This window comes from Somniosus microcephalus, chromosome 5 (genome assembly GCF_052327205.1).
Source record: "Somniosus microcephalus isolate GS21.2 chromosome 5, FLI_Smic_1.0, whole genome shotgun sequence".
Classification (NCBI taxonomy): domain Eukaryota; kingdom Metazoa; phylum Chordata; class Chondrichthyes; order Squaliformes; family Somniosidae; genus Somniosus; species Somniosus microcephalus.
Window position 1 is genome coordinate 77,832,536 of NC_140991.1, and position 12,940 is coordinate 77,845,475.

The 12,940-nt window shown below is 49.1% G+C and overlaps 1 protein-coding gene across 1 annotated transcript in view; it reads right to left on the minus strand.

Moving 5' to 3' along the window:
• Positions 1 to 12,940, minus strand: part of mrc1a (mannose receptor, C type 1a) — a 254,012-nt gene that overhangs the window by 226,844 nt on the left and 14,228 nt on the right. The window lies entirely within an intron of this gene.

Here is a 12,940-nt window from a genome sequence, read left to right on the forward strand (position 1 = left end):
TAGTTTTGTCTGTGGTGTAAAACACTGTGATGTCCAATAAACAAGGGTGCTGGAAAAATAAATAAATAAATAAACAAGAGTGTCTGAGACTTTGATAACATCTCCCATGGAAAAAAACATAAGTCGGTCCAGTGTCAGCTGTGGCTCAGTTGATAGCACACTGGCCTCTGAGTCAGAATGGTTGTGGGGTTAAGTCCTACTCCAAGGACTTGAGCATATAAATCTAGGCTGACACTCCAGTGCAGTGCTAAGGGAGTGCTGCACTGTCAGAGGTGCCGTCTTTCAGATGAGATGTTAAACCGAGGCCCCGTCTGCTCTCTCAGGTGGACATAAAAGATCCCATGGTACTATTTTGAAAAAGAGCAGGGGAGTTATCCCTGGTGTCCTGGCCAATATTTATCCCTCAACCAAGATAACAAAAACAATTTATCTGGTCATTATCACATTGCTGATTGTGGGAACTTGCTGTGTTACAGTCTGCATGTATTTGTAATGGCTAATCTGGTGTCTCTCGACCAGAGAGAGAGAAAAAGAGAGAGAGTCAGACAGATAGACAGAGATAGAGTGCTCTATGACATCCACCCTGCCGCCCCCCACCCCCCTCACCCCACCTTTAATGCTTCGTGTGAGGAATTGGCCCAGTGAGCTTCCAATCAAAGTTACCACTCTGGTCAAAATACCTCTTTTTGATGTAGGACCCTGCTAAGCCTTCTGCTGGGCACATTGAATGGAAACTCTCCTTGCCAATTAGGTGTTATAAAGAAACCATTTCATCACAGTGGTAAGAAATGCATAAAAATTATACCCAACAATACCCATTGTCTCAAAACTATAGAAACTCATATAGAGAAATGGTGTTATAGCTGGACCATCTCTCTTTGAATAGCTAATTAACACTTCAAACCATCAAGGCCACCCCCCATCATTTTATGTCTGCTGATTAATGTTAAGTCAAAGAATGCTGTAATCCCCTGGGAAGCAGCCCCTTGTAAACTGAATCTAATACTATAGCAATATCATAAGATAAATTAAAATAAAATCCTGCACAGGCCATACAGGTGAAAGTCCAAAATGTTTCATAGGCTTTCAGGTTACATTACAAGGACGTTTGAGTATAAAACAAAGAGCACTACATTTAGGCTATATTAGGCTTTGGTACATCCGAGTATTGTGTTCAATATGACAAAGGATATTGTGCCCTGGAGAGGGTGCAGAGGAAGTTGTCCAGGATGATACCTGGTTGAAGTGTTCTTATTTATAAGGATAGGCTCCAAGAGGTAGGGTTATTTGCTTTAGAGAAATGCAAGCCCAGAGAGAATATTATTGAGGTTTTTAAAATTAGGAAAAGATCAGAGAGGTGCTCTGCTGGATATGGATGGTAGTGTAGGAACTGGGATTCCTAGCCGAAGAATTGAGATCGACTCAGAAAATCAAAAACAATAAAATTTAATGAACAAACGAAGCTGTACAGGAAACTGTAGGATACAATGCAAATAGGTCTGGTCTGCTTGAAAGCCTCTCTGGAACTGCTAGAAGGTTCTGAGCTCAACTGCTAGCAGGTTCCGAGCTCAACTGCTAGAAGGTTCCGAGCTCTACTGCTAGAAGGTTCCGAGCTCTGATGGCATGACGTCATCACGTTCTTCCCGCCGTTGAGAGATCACGTGACGGACGGCATGACGTCATCACGCGGAGTACAGGAAAGAAGCCCTAGTACAGTTAACAGATACATTAAAGGTGCAGCCCCCAGCTGTACTACATTGCTGTAAAAAGAATTATATACAATTGTCCGTAATCCTCTGGTGGTTCCGCCACATGCGCCCCCCCAGAATTGCTTTTAACAGAGAAGGTAAGGCGAGAAGGGGGTCTGATGAGTCTGTCCGACCGACTGCGATACCCCAGCAGCTGGAACGGAGCGCTAGAAGACGAACTGGCCGTTGGCTGTGGTTGGGATGATGCCGCAGGCGGAGGAGAAGAAGAGGCCGGCTGTGGTCGACCCAGTGAGGCGGGCACTGGCGACTCGGCGGATGACTGTGGCTGTACAGGACCGGCAGTCGACGGTGGACGACCACGACGAGGCGGCTGAGCGGTGACGACTGGTTCGCTCAGATCCAGATGCGCCGGTTTCAGCCAGTCGATGGAGATGTGGTCAGGCTTACCGCCGATGTCGACTGTGAAGGACTTGTCACCTGATGAGATGACGTGGAACGGACTTGTGTAAGGCGGTTTGAGCAGTTTTTGCGAGCATCCTGCCGAATGAACACGTATTCTGCTCTCTTAAGATCCACCGGGACATGGGAGCGCTGCAGGTCATGATGCGACGTAGGCACTGGGATGAAATTCCTAGCCGCTTCCTGGTGGCTGACGAGCTGCTGAGCTGGGGACCAGGGTTCCGTGTGAGGAGGAAGAAAATCGCCAGGCACTCTGAGTGGTTGGCCGTAAACCAGCTCTGCTGAGGAAGAATGCAGGTCGTCCTTAGGCGCCGTGTGAAGACCTAGCAGCACCCAAGGGAGCCTGTCCACCCAACTAGGCCCACGGAGACTAGCACGCAGTGCGGCTTTAAGGGACCTGTGGAATCTTTCACACAGACCGTTCGCCTGTGGATGGTAGGTGGTGGTACGATGAAGCTTGGTGCCCAAACCTTGAGCTACGGCGTTCCAAAGCTCAGAGGTAAATTGAGGCCCCCGGTCGGAGGAGATGTCAGCCGGTACCCCGAACCGAGCTACCCACGACGAGATGAAGGCTCTGGAGACGTCTGCCGCTGTGGAGGCAAACAAAGGAATTGCCTCTGGCCACCTGGTGGTGCGGTATACCACGGTGAGGAGGTGAGTGTACCCGCGAGAGGAAGGGAGAGGACCAACCAGGTCCACGTGCACATGGTCGAATCGACGCTCCGGAACCGGAAATGTGGCGACTGGGGCCTTAACATGGCGTTGTATCTTGGACTTCTGGCAACTCACGCAGGTATTGGTCCAGTCACGGACGTCGAGATGCATGCCCTTCCAGATGAATTTCTTTGCCATGAGTCATTGTGACGCTCTCATGCCAGGGTGTGACAACCCGTGGATAGTGTCGAAAATTCTCCTGCGCCATTCGACTGGAACGATTGGACGTGGGACGCCCATCGAGATGTCACACAGGAGTGTGGTCCTTGAGGCCTGGAAACTGACATCAGCCACTCGTAAGCTGGAAGGTGCGGTCCAGTATGCCTGCACTTCAGGGTCTGCCTTCTGTTCTTTTGCCAAACCAACATAGTCGACTCCCAGGTGGACTGCGTGGAGCTGGGCGCAGGAGAGACAATCCGCCACCAGGTTGTCTTTGCCCGAGACATGTTGTATGTCAGTTGTAAATTCAGAAACGTACCTAAGATGACGTTGTTGTCGTGCCGACCATGGTTCCGCTGTCTTGGCCATCGCAAAAGTAAGTGGCTTGTGGTCTACAAAAGCCGTGAATGGGCGTCCTTCCAGTAGGAAGCGAAAATGGCGGATGGCCAGAAACAATGCCAACAACTCCCTATCAAAAGTACTATACTTGCGTTCGTTCTTCCGCAATTGGCGGCTGAAGAAAGCCAGTGGTTGCCAGGTGCCGTCGACCCACTGCTCCTGTACTGCCCCGATGGCATAATCAGATGCGTTGGTGGTAAGGGCAATGGTTGCGCCCGGAAGGGGGTGTGCCAACATGGTCGCAGCAGCCAAAGCGTTCTTAGTGTCGAGGAAAGCCTGGTCCATCTGGGGTGTCCAATCGATCGGGTCTTTGCCCGATTTACCTCTGAGGGCCTCGTACAAAGGTTGCATCAACAATGCCGCCTTCGGGACGAACCGATGATAAAAATTGACCATTCCCAGAAATTCCTGGAGGGCCCTGACGGTCTGAGGAAGAGGGAACGAGGTGACTGCTTCCACCTTTGTGGCCAGTGGGACGGCGCCTTCTGAGGTGATTCTGTGTCCCAGGAAATCAATGCTGTGCAACCCAAACTGGCACTTGGCCGGGTTGATAATAAGGCCATGTTGGCTGAGACGAGAAAAAAGGGTACGCAAGTGCGTAATGTGTTCTTTCGTGCTGTTACTGGCAATAAGGATGCCATCTAGGTGGACAAAGATGAACGGCAGATCGCGCAACACGGAATCCATGAGACGTTGGAAGGCTTGTGCTGCATTCTTCAGCCCAAACGGCATACGAAGGAACTCAAAGAACCCGAAAGGTGTGATGACGGCAGTTTTGGGGACGTCCTGAGGATGCAAGGGCACTTGATGATAGCCTCGGACGAGGTCTACTTTGGAAAAGATGGAATTCCCTGTCAGATGGGCCGAAAAATCCTGAATGTGAGGAATTGGGTACCGATCCGGTGTGGTAGCCTCATTCAGGCGTCTGTAGTCACCGCATGGTGGCCATCCGCCGTCCGGCTTAGGAACAATGTGTAATGGCGAGGACCAAGGACTATTCGAATGTCGAATAATACCCAGGTGTTCCATTGTATGGAACTCCGCCTTGGCGGCCGCGAGTTTACCAGGTTCCAGCCTTCGAGCTCTCGCATAAACGGGGGATCCTGTCGTAGTAATGTGGTGTACCACACCGTGCCTCGCGACTGAAGAAGAAAATGTGGGCCTGGTGAGCTCAGGGAACTCACTGAGAAGACGAGAGAACTCATTTGGAGATGGGACTGCACAGGCAACTGACCAAGACATCGCGGTGCTTCGGTGGCAGGGGACCGAGTGAAAAGTGGAGGCACTGATTAGCCGGCAGTGTCGGACGTCAACGAGAAACCCGTTTGCGCAGAAGAAATCTGCCCCCAGGATGGCCTGTGAGACTTTCGCTGTGATGAACTCCCAAACAAAACGTTGGCCACCAAAACTCAACTAGACCCTCCGCTTTCCGAACGTGCGAATGGCCGCACCATTGGCTGTCTCGAGGGGGGGACCTTGACCGCCGGATTGAAGATCTAGCTTCGACGCTGGTAGGATACTGCACTGGGAGCCAGTATCACAGAGAAAAGGTCGCCCTGACAGGGAGTCTGTATTGTATAGGAGTTTCCCTACGGACCCGACGGCCATCGCAACTCCGGCACGTCCCTTAGGCCTTATGGATCTTCTCAGAAACCACTGGTTTGAGGTAGGTTTTTTTTTGGTGAGAAACTGCAGGGCGGACAGCAATTTTTGGCCCTCGCGCCGAAACGAGCGTGGTATGTACACCAGCCTGCAGGAGGAGGAGTCGGATTCGCTCTTGTGGGGGATGGGCGCCTCGCAGTTGCACAACATGGCTGTGTGCAGGAGCATATTTTATCCGCCTCTGCGGCGAGTTCAGCATAGTTTTGGTGCCTCGTGGCTGTACAAGATTGTTGTGAGACGGTGAATATTTTATCCGCTTCCGCGGCGAGTTCAGCACAATCCGTGATTGCGGAATTGGCCAAGGCCGTCTGTACTGGCTCTGGTAGTTGACAGAGAAACAGCTCGTGGAACAGAAAACATTGCGATTCCGAGCCCAAAAGCGTGAGCATTTGGCTCATGAGCTCTGAGGGTTTTGAGTCCCCGAGGCCGGGCACGGAGAAAAGTCTGCAAGCGCGCTCCAACTTGGACAGACCGAAAATCTGCAGTAAACGTGCTTTTAAAGCTTCGTAATTGCCATCGTTCGGTGGACTCTCGAGGAGGCTGACGACCTGTGAGGCCGTGGCGCTGTCGAGGGTGGAGACCACGTAATAATAATAGGTCGAATCCGCTGCTACTCCCCAGATTGCAAATTGGGCTTCCGCCTGGAAAAATCACGCGGCCGGTTGTTGCTCCCAAAATTGCGGCAGTTTGAGGGTGACGGCGTTCGTGTCCATGATGTAACTTCAACGAAAATTGTTCGAAGAAATCGGGGTCACCAATGTAGGAACTGGGGTCCCTAGCCGAAGAATTGAGATCAACTCCGAAAATCAAAAACAATAAAATTTAATGAACAAACAAAGCTGTACAGGAAACTGTAGGATACAATGCAAATAGGTCTGGTCTGCTTGAAAGCCTCTCTGGAAAACTGCTAAAAGGTTCCGAGCTCAACTGCTAGCAGGTTCCGAGTTCAACTGCTAGAAGGTTCCGAGCTCTACTGCTAGAAGGTTCCGAGCTCTGACGTCATGACGTCATCATGTTCTTCCCGCCATTGAGAGATCACGTGACGGACGGCATGACGTCATCACGTGGAGTACAGGAAAGAAGCCCTAGTACAGTTAACAGATACATTAAAGGTGCAGCCCCCAGCTGTACTACATTGCTGTAAAAGGAATTATACACAATTGCCCGTAATCCTCTGGTGGTTCCGCCACAGTAGGATGTTATTGAACTGAATTGGATTAGTAGGACTAGAGAGCAAACAAATAGAATCTGTAAACAAAGAGTCAAGTTAGATGCCAAGAAGTATGTTTCTTTGCAAAGATCACCCTCTGGAACAGATTGCCTAAACATGTGGTGGACATAAATTTGCTGCAGTTCTTTAATAGGGAAGTTGGCAAGTTCCCGAGTGACAATGACATTCCCAGTTATAGAAAGTGAGTTGCTAGTTAGCTGGGATGGTGAGGAGCTATGCACCTGACCACTCTCTCCTATAGCCTTGCTTTATTGTCTTAGGGAGTCAGGAAGTAATTTACCAGAGTTTTTCCTAAATTGACAGCAGGGTTTATTCATTTTTTTGCCTCACCATTGAGTTGCATGGTTAAGATTTGGGTCAACGGATTACGAGGTCGATGGGGATTTTACCACCCTTTCTGCATGTTCATATGCTGTAATTTTCAAATCTCTTATATGGCACTTCATCAAATAAATTCTTAAAATCCCCACATACAACATCCACTGTGTTCCGCGGAATACCCATCCAACCTTACAACAACGTCCCATAGTGCTTCACAGAAAAACTTGACATTGAGCCAAAGAAGGTGGAGTGACTAAAAGCTTTATCAAAGAGTTTAGACATGGGGTGGTGGTTTGCAAGGAGCATAAGAACGTAAGAACATAAGAAATAGGAGTAGGAGTAGGCCATTTGGCACCTCGAGGCTCTGCCATTCAATAAGATCATGGCTGATCTAATCTTGGCCTCAACTCCACTTTCCTGCCTGTTCCCCATAACCCTCGACTCCCCTGTAGCTCAAATATCTGTCTATCACCACCTTGAATATATTCACTGACTCAGCCTCCATAGCTCTCTGGGGTAGAGAATTCCAAAGATTCACGACCCTTTGAGAGAAGAAATTCCTCCTCATCTCCGTCTTAAATGGGTGACCCCTTATCCTGAACTATGACCCCTAGTTCTAGATTGCCCCACAAGGGGAAACATTCTCTCAGCGTCTACCCTGTCAAGACCCCTCAGAATCTTACATGTTTCAATAAGATCACCTCTCATTCTTCTAAACTCCAATGAGTATAGGCTCAACCTGCTCAACCTTTCCTCATAAGACAACCTTTTCATCTCAGGATGACCCTTCCCTGAACTGCCTCCAATGCAAGTATATCCCTCCTTAAATAAGGAGACCAAAACTGTATGCAGTATTAAAACTAAAAATAAATTAAGGGAAGAACTAACTAGATTTAGTATAAATAAAAAAACAGGTGTTGACCCTGTACAGTTGTAGCAAGACTTCCCTAATTTATACTCCATCCCCCTTGCAATAAAGGCCAACATTCCATTTGCCTTCCTAATTATTGCTGTACCTGCATGCTAACTTTTTGTGATTCATGTACGAGGTCACCCAGATCCTTCTGTACCGTTGCATTCTGTAGTCTCTTTCTATTTAAATAATATTTTACTTTTCTATTCTTCCTACCAAAGTGGATAACCTCACATTTTCCCACATTATACTCCATCTGCCAAATTTTTACCCACTCACTTAACCTATCTATATCCCTTTGCAGACTCTTTGTGTCCTCACAACTTGCTAACCCACCTATCTTTGTATCATCGGCAAATTTGGCTACAGTACACTCGGTCCCTTCATCCAAGTCATTAATATAGATTGTAAAAAGTTGAGGCCCCAGCACTGATCCCTGTGGCACCCCACTAGTTACAGTTTGCCAACCTGAAAATGACCCATTTATCCCGGCTCTCTATTTTCTGTTAGTTAGCCAATCCCCTATCCATGCTAATATATTACCCCCAACACCATGAGCTCTTATCTTGTGCAGTAACCTTTTGTGTGGCACCTTATCAAATGCCTTTTGGAAATCCAAATACATTACATATACTGGTTCCCTTTGATCCAACCTGCTCATTACATCCTCAAAGAACGCTAATAAATTTGTTAAACACGATTTCCCTTTCATAAAACCATGTTGACTCTGCTTGATTGTATTATGATTTTCTAAATGTCCTGCTACTACTCCCTTAAGAATGGTTTCCAGCATTTTCCCAATGACAGATGTTATGCTAACTGGCCTATAGTTTCCTGCTTCCTGTCTCCCTCCTTTCTTGAATAAGGGCGTTACATTTGTGGTTTTCCAATCCGCTGGGACCTCTCCAGAATCCAGGGAATTTTGGTAGATTATAACCAATGCATCCACTATCTCTGCAGCCACTTCTTTTAAGACCCTAGGATGCAGGCCATCAACTCCAGGGGACTTGTCAGCCTTAAGTCCCATTAATTTGCCTACTACTTTTTCTCTAGTGGTGGTGATTGTTTTAAGTTCCTCCTTCCCTTTTGCCCCTTGATTATCTATTATTGGGATGCTTTTAGTGTCTGAGGGTTTTTTTTAAGGAGGGAGATGATGACCATACTTTTGAAAGGGAAGGGGACAGAATCTGAGGAGAGGGAACTTTTTCCAATGTCAGCTATCATGGGGTTCAGGGAGGGAAGTTGGTTGGTCAGCAGTTTATTGGGAATGAGGTTAAGAGAGCAACAAGAGGGTTACATGGACAAGGGGAATAAGGAGAGGGCATGAGGGGGAAAACAAGACTTGCATTTATATAGTGCCTTTCACGACCACCGGACGTCTCAAAGCACTTTACAGCCAATTAAGTACTTTTTTTGAAGTGGAGTCACTGTTATACTGTGGGAAACACGGCAACCAATTTGTGCACAGCAAGGTCCCACAAACAGCAATGTGATAATGACCAGATAATCTGTTTTTGTTACGTTGGTTAGAAGAGATGGAAGAGAAGAGTTGGTTGGGAGATGGAAGAGAAACTAGAGAAACACTCTAGCAGGGTCACCTTAGGGGAAATTTGATTTGGTAGTTATGGGAAAAGCGGGGAAGAAGAAGAGGAAGCTGAAGGGATGGTCTCAGTCTTAGTGACAAAGAAGTCAATTAGCTCCTTGTACTAGTTGTTGGAGGTGAGGGTGAAGAGGGCAGGGGAGAAGGGTGTACAGAGATAGTTGGTAGTGGAGAAAAGAAGCTGGAGGGTGATCTAGAAATTGGATCGCGTGTAAAATGGACATCTGAGGGTCAAATATGGCAGGCAGCATTGGAACGCTAATTCTGAACTAGAAGTGCTCCGCCCGCCATATTGGAATGGGAATGTTCAGTAGGAGCCCAGAGCATGTGCCTAAAACTGGTGTCACGCTATTACATGCTCAAATCGGGTGCCTAACAACTGTGTCAGGCCCCTTTGAGAAATTGGTCTGCGAATGACCGCAGTATGCGCTATGCAGGATGGGGATTAGTTTTTCCAGGTGATAAAAAGTGGTTAAATGAGCAGTCCTTGAATGGGACCACTGGAGGCTGCCAGCCAAAGGTAAGTTTATGCTGTCTACTCATTATAATGATTGCAGTGCTGATCTCAATGCTAAACGCGCTGCTGATTGGCTTAGCGCTGAATGGGGGGAACCAATATCGGGTGCAGGCTAATGGCCAATAAAATTTGGCCTAGGCTCTCTACACTACTTAAAGGGAAAGTGCTTTGTTGCAGAAGCACCTCATTGTCATTGTGGAGAGAACCATGGCCCAACAGCCAAGGGAAAGGACAAGGAGATTTTCAGATGCGGCACTGGAGGCCTTAGTCCTGGGGGTTAAAGAAGCTGTCAGGTCCTCTACCCGCAGGGCAGAAAGAGACCTTCAAGGCAGAACAGCAGAAGGCTGTGGGAGGAGATCAGTGAAGCCATCACTCCATTGTCTCCAGGACCTGGATGCAGTGCCACAAAAAGTTTAATGACCTCACACAAGTGGTCAAGGTCAGTGAATGCATCATCAAATGCAATATCCCACCAACTGCACCACCAGCCTCACACACCGCTCAATGCACCACACCCCCATCACTCACCTACCAACAATCTCTAGCAATCGCCACTCATACCTCACAATCATAGCTTCACTTCACCCTCACATATTTAGTGCAAGACTCACACCCACATCTCACACCTTGCACACACTGTCAGCTATTCAACCAGGCACAGCACCCAAACACATTGCACCACACTCACTGACATACTTCCATTTCTCTTGCAGGCCAAGGTCACTCATAACCGCAGTGGTGGACGGGAAGCCCGCCTGCAGAACTTGACGGAACTGAAGGAAGCAGTTCTGGACATTATTTGAAGGGGCAGCCACAGAGCCCATGGTGAGCAGGGAAGTTGAAAGCTTTGCTGATGATGACAGTATGCTCATACCTAATCCTTCTTCTCACATCCCACTTCCCCCTTATCCCACAATCTCTTCTCACTTACAAGATACTGGTGGTGTATGCCTGGATATATTGCTTTTCCCCCCTCCCCTCATCACAACCCGACCCTTGTGCATTTTTCCTTTCAGATACCCAAGAACTCCAACCTGGCCAGCCAGTCCCCGAAGTGATGGAAGAGGACAGTGAAGGAGGAGAAGAAGACACACTGTCACTGCATCTGACACTCCCAGGCACCAGCTCAGAAAATGGCACTGTGCGGACTTTCGAGGCTAGTGTAGAAGCGGGATATGCACGTGGTGAGTCACCGGGCATGAGTGAGCTGCAGCCAGGCCAGGGGGAGTGGGTAGCTCAGGTGCCAGCTCCCCGGAGGGCGAGTTCACACACAAATTCTGCTGCACAAGACTCAGATGATGACCTCGATGGGGCAGTCTTCAGAAGAAGGGCGATGGGCATGCACACAGAAATACTAAGCGTAACTGCACGGGGCTTTACGCAGAGCTTGGAGCCCGTGATTTCCAAGATGGAAATGATGGGTAACTCCACATTAGGCCTTGTGGGCCCAGCCATGATGCTGCATGTGGTAGCTGATGTCTCAGTTTCCATTGCAGCACAGGCAGAAGCGGCCAAACATTTCAGTGCTACAGTGGAAGCTCAGACTGCTGCCATCATGGCTGGATTTACGAGTGTGGAAAGGGGCTTGCAGGGTCTCACCACACTCCAGCAATCTCTGCTCCAACAGATTACTAAGATTGCTGAGATGCTGCCCGGGGGAGTGGCAATGGCTCCGTGGAGCAAGAACCTGCCGTCCTCTCTCAGGATGACCACATTCATACTCCCACCACTGCCACTCCGCCAGTGCCCTTGCTGCTGCCCATCATCCAGCCAGTCCAGACTGCTACCGCCCATGCTGAGGTGGTGCAGTCTACAGCTGGGCCTTCTATCCCCAGAGCTGCTCGAGGTCATCCTGCAAGTCCATCTGCAGTCTCCCCCACTAAAAGTCAGTAGTCTTCCACCAACCATGCTGCAGCCACTGGGGGAACACTTCATAGGAGCACGAGAGTAGGAAAAGCAATATGAAAGACACACTAATGAAATGCACAAGGGTAATTAGTTGACTTTGTTATTTTAACTTCAATTTGATAAATTTATAAATTATATTTGGGATGTTTGTATTGTGGTGGCTCTCATTTCAGCCTTGTGCCCAGGAGGACGCTGTGATGTTTCATGACAGAGGAATGGTAAGATGGGGAAGTGGTGAGCAACAGGGATCTGGAGTTTCATTCATTTGAGCCGGAGTCTGACGAGGCGCTCACAGACAACCCATCCGGAATGAGGATCTGCTGCCTGCCTCCTCCCTTCCTCCTCCTCCTCCTCCTCTTCCTTCTCCTCCTTCCCCTCCTCTGGAGGTGGCCCCGGAACCCGTGGTGGCAAGTGCTGCGCCCTCATGATAGCCAAGTTATAGAGCATGCAGCAGACCACCATGAAATGGGACACCTGCTCCGACAAGTACTGGAGGGCTCCTCCCGAGTGTTCAAGGCAGCGGAACCATTGCGTGGCACCGTGGCTTTCATTATATGAGTGCTGGCCACGAGTGGTGGGGTTGCAGAGGGGACTTATCAGCCCGGTGCAGAGTGGATAACCTTTGTCTCCGAGCACCCACCCTTGGGTTTAACATGGTGGCTGGAAGATTGCTGGCACAGGATGAAGGCATCATGACTGCTGCCTGGATAGCAGGCATTCACCATCATGATGCGCTGGGCGTGGTCACACAACAGCACATTAAGTGAGTGGTGGCCTTTGCGGTTACGGAACATCTCAGGATTGGTATGCAGCACCCGCAAAGCCACATATGTGCAGTTGATGGCGCCCTGCACCATGGGGAAGCCCGATATCCTGGCAAAGCCACATGCATGCTCATCCTGCGTAGTCCCTTCCCCTAGAGTACAGAGCCTCTGTGACCTCCCAGATGCAGTGGCGTACGGCGAATTTTGTCTCCTGTTCCAGACTGGAAGGATCCAGTGGTGAAAAAATTGAGGGTCACGGTGACCTTGAGGGCCACTGGGAGAGCTGTGGTCACCCTGGTCTGAGGCTGGAGGTCTGGTTGCAGGAGGTGGCAGAGTACTGTGACCATCTGCTTGGTGAAGCAGAGCCTCCTAATACACTGCTCCTCGCTTAAGTACATGTAGGGAAAGTGCTCCTGGAAGACCCTAGTGGGTGAGGCCTCCTCCTCCTCCCTCTGTGCGCATATTGTCCTCTTTGCTGCCTCCGCTCCGTTTCCCTGTCATACTCCAGTGCGAGGAGGACTGCAAGTAGAGCTCCCATGAATGGGAGCAAGAGGTGTGAACAGAGGCCTTTAAATGAGAAGCAA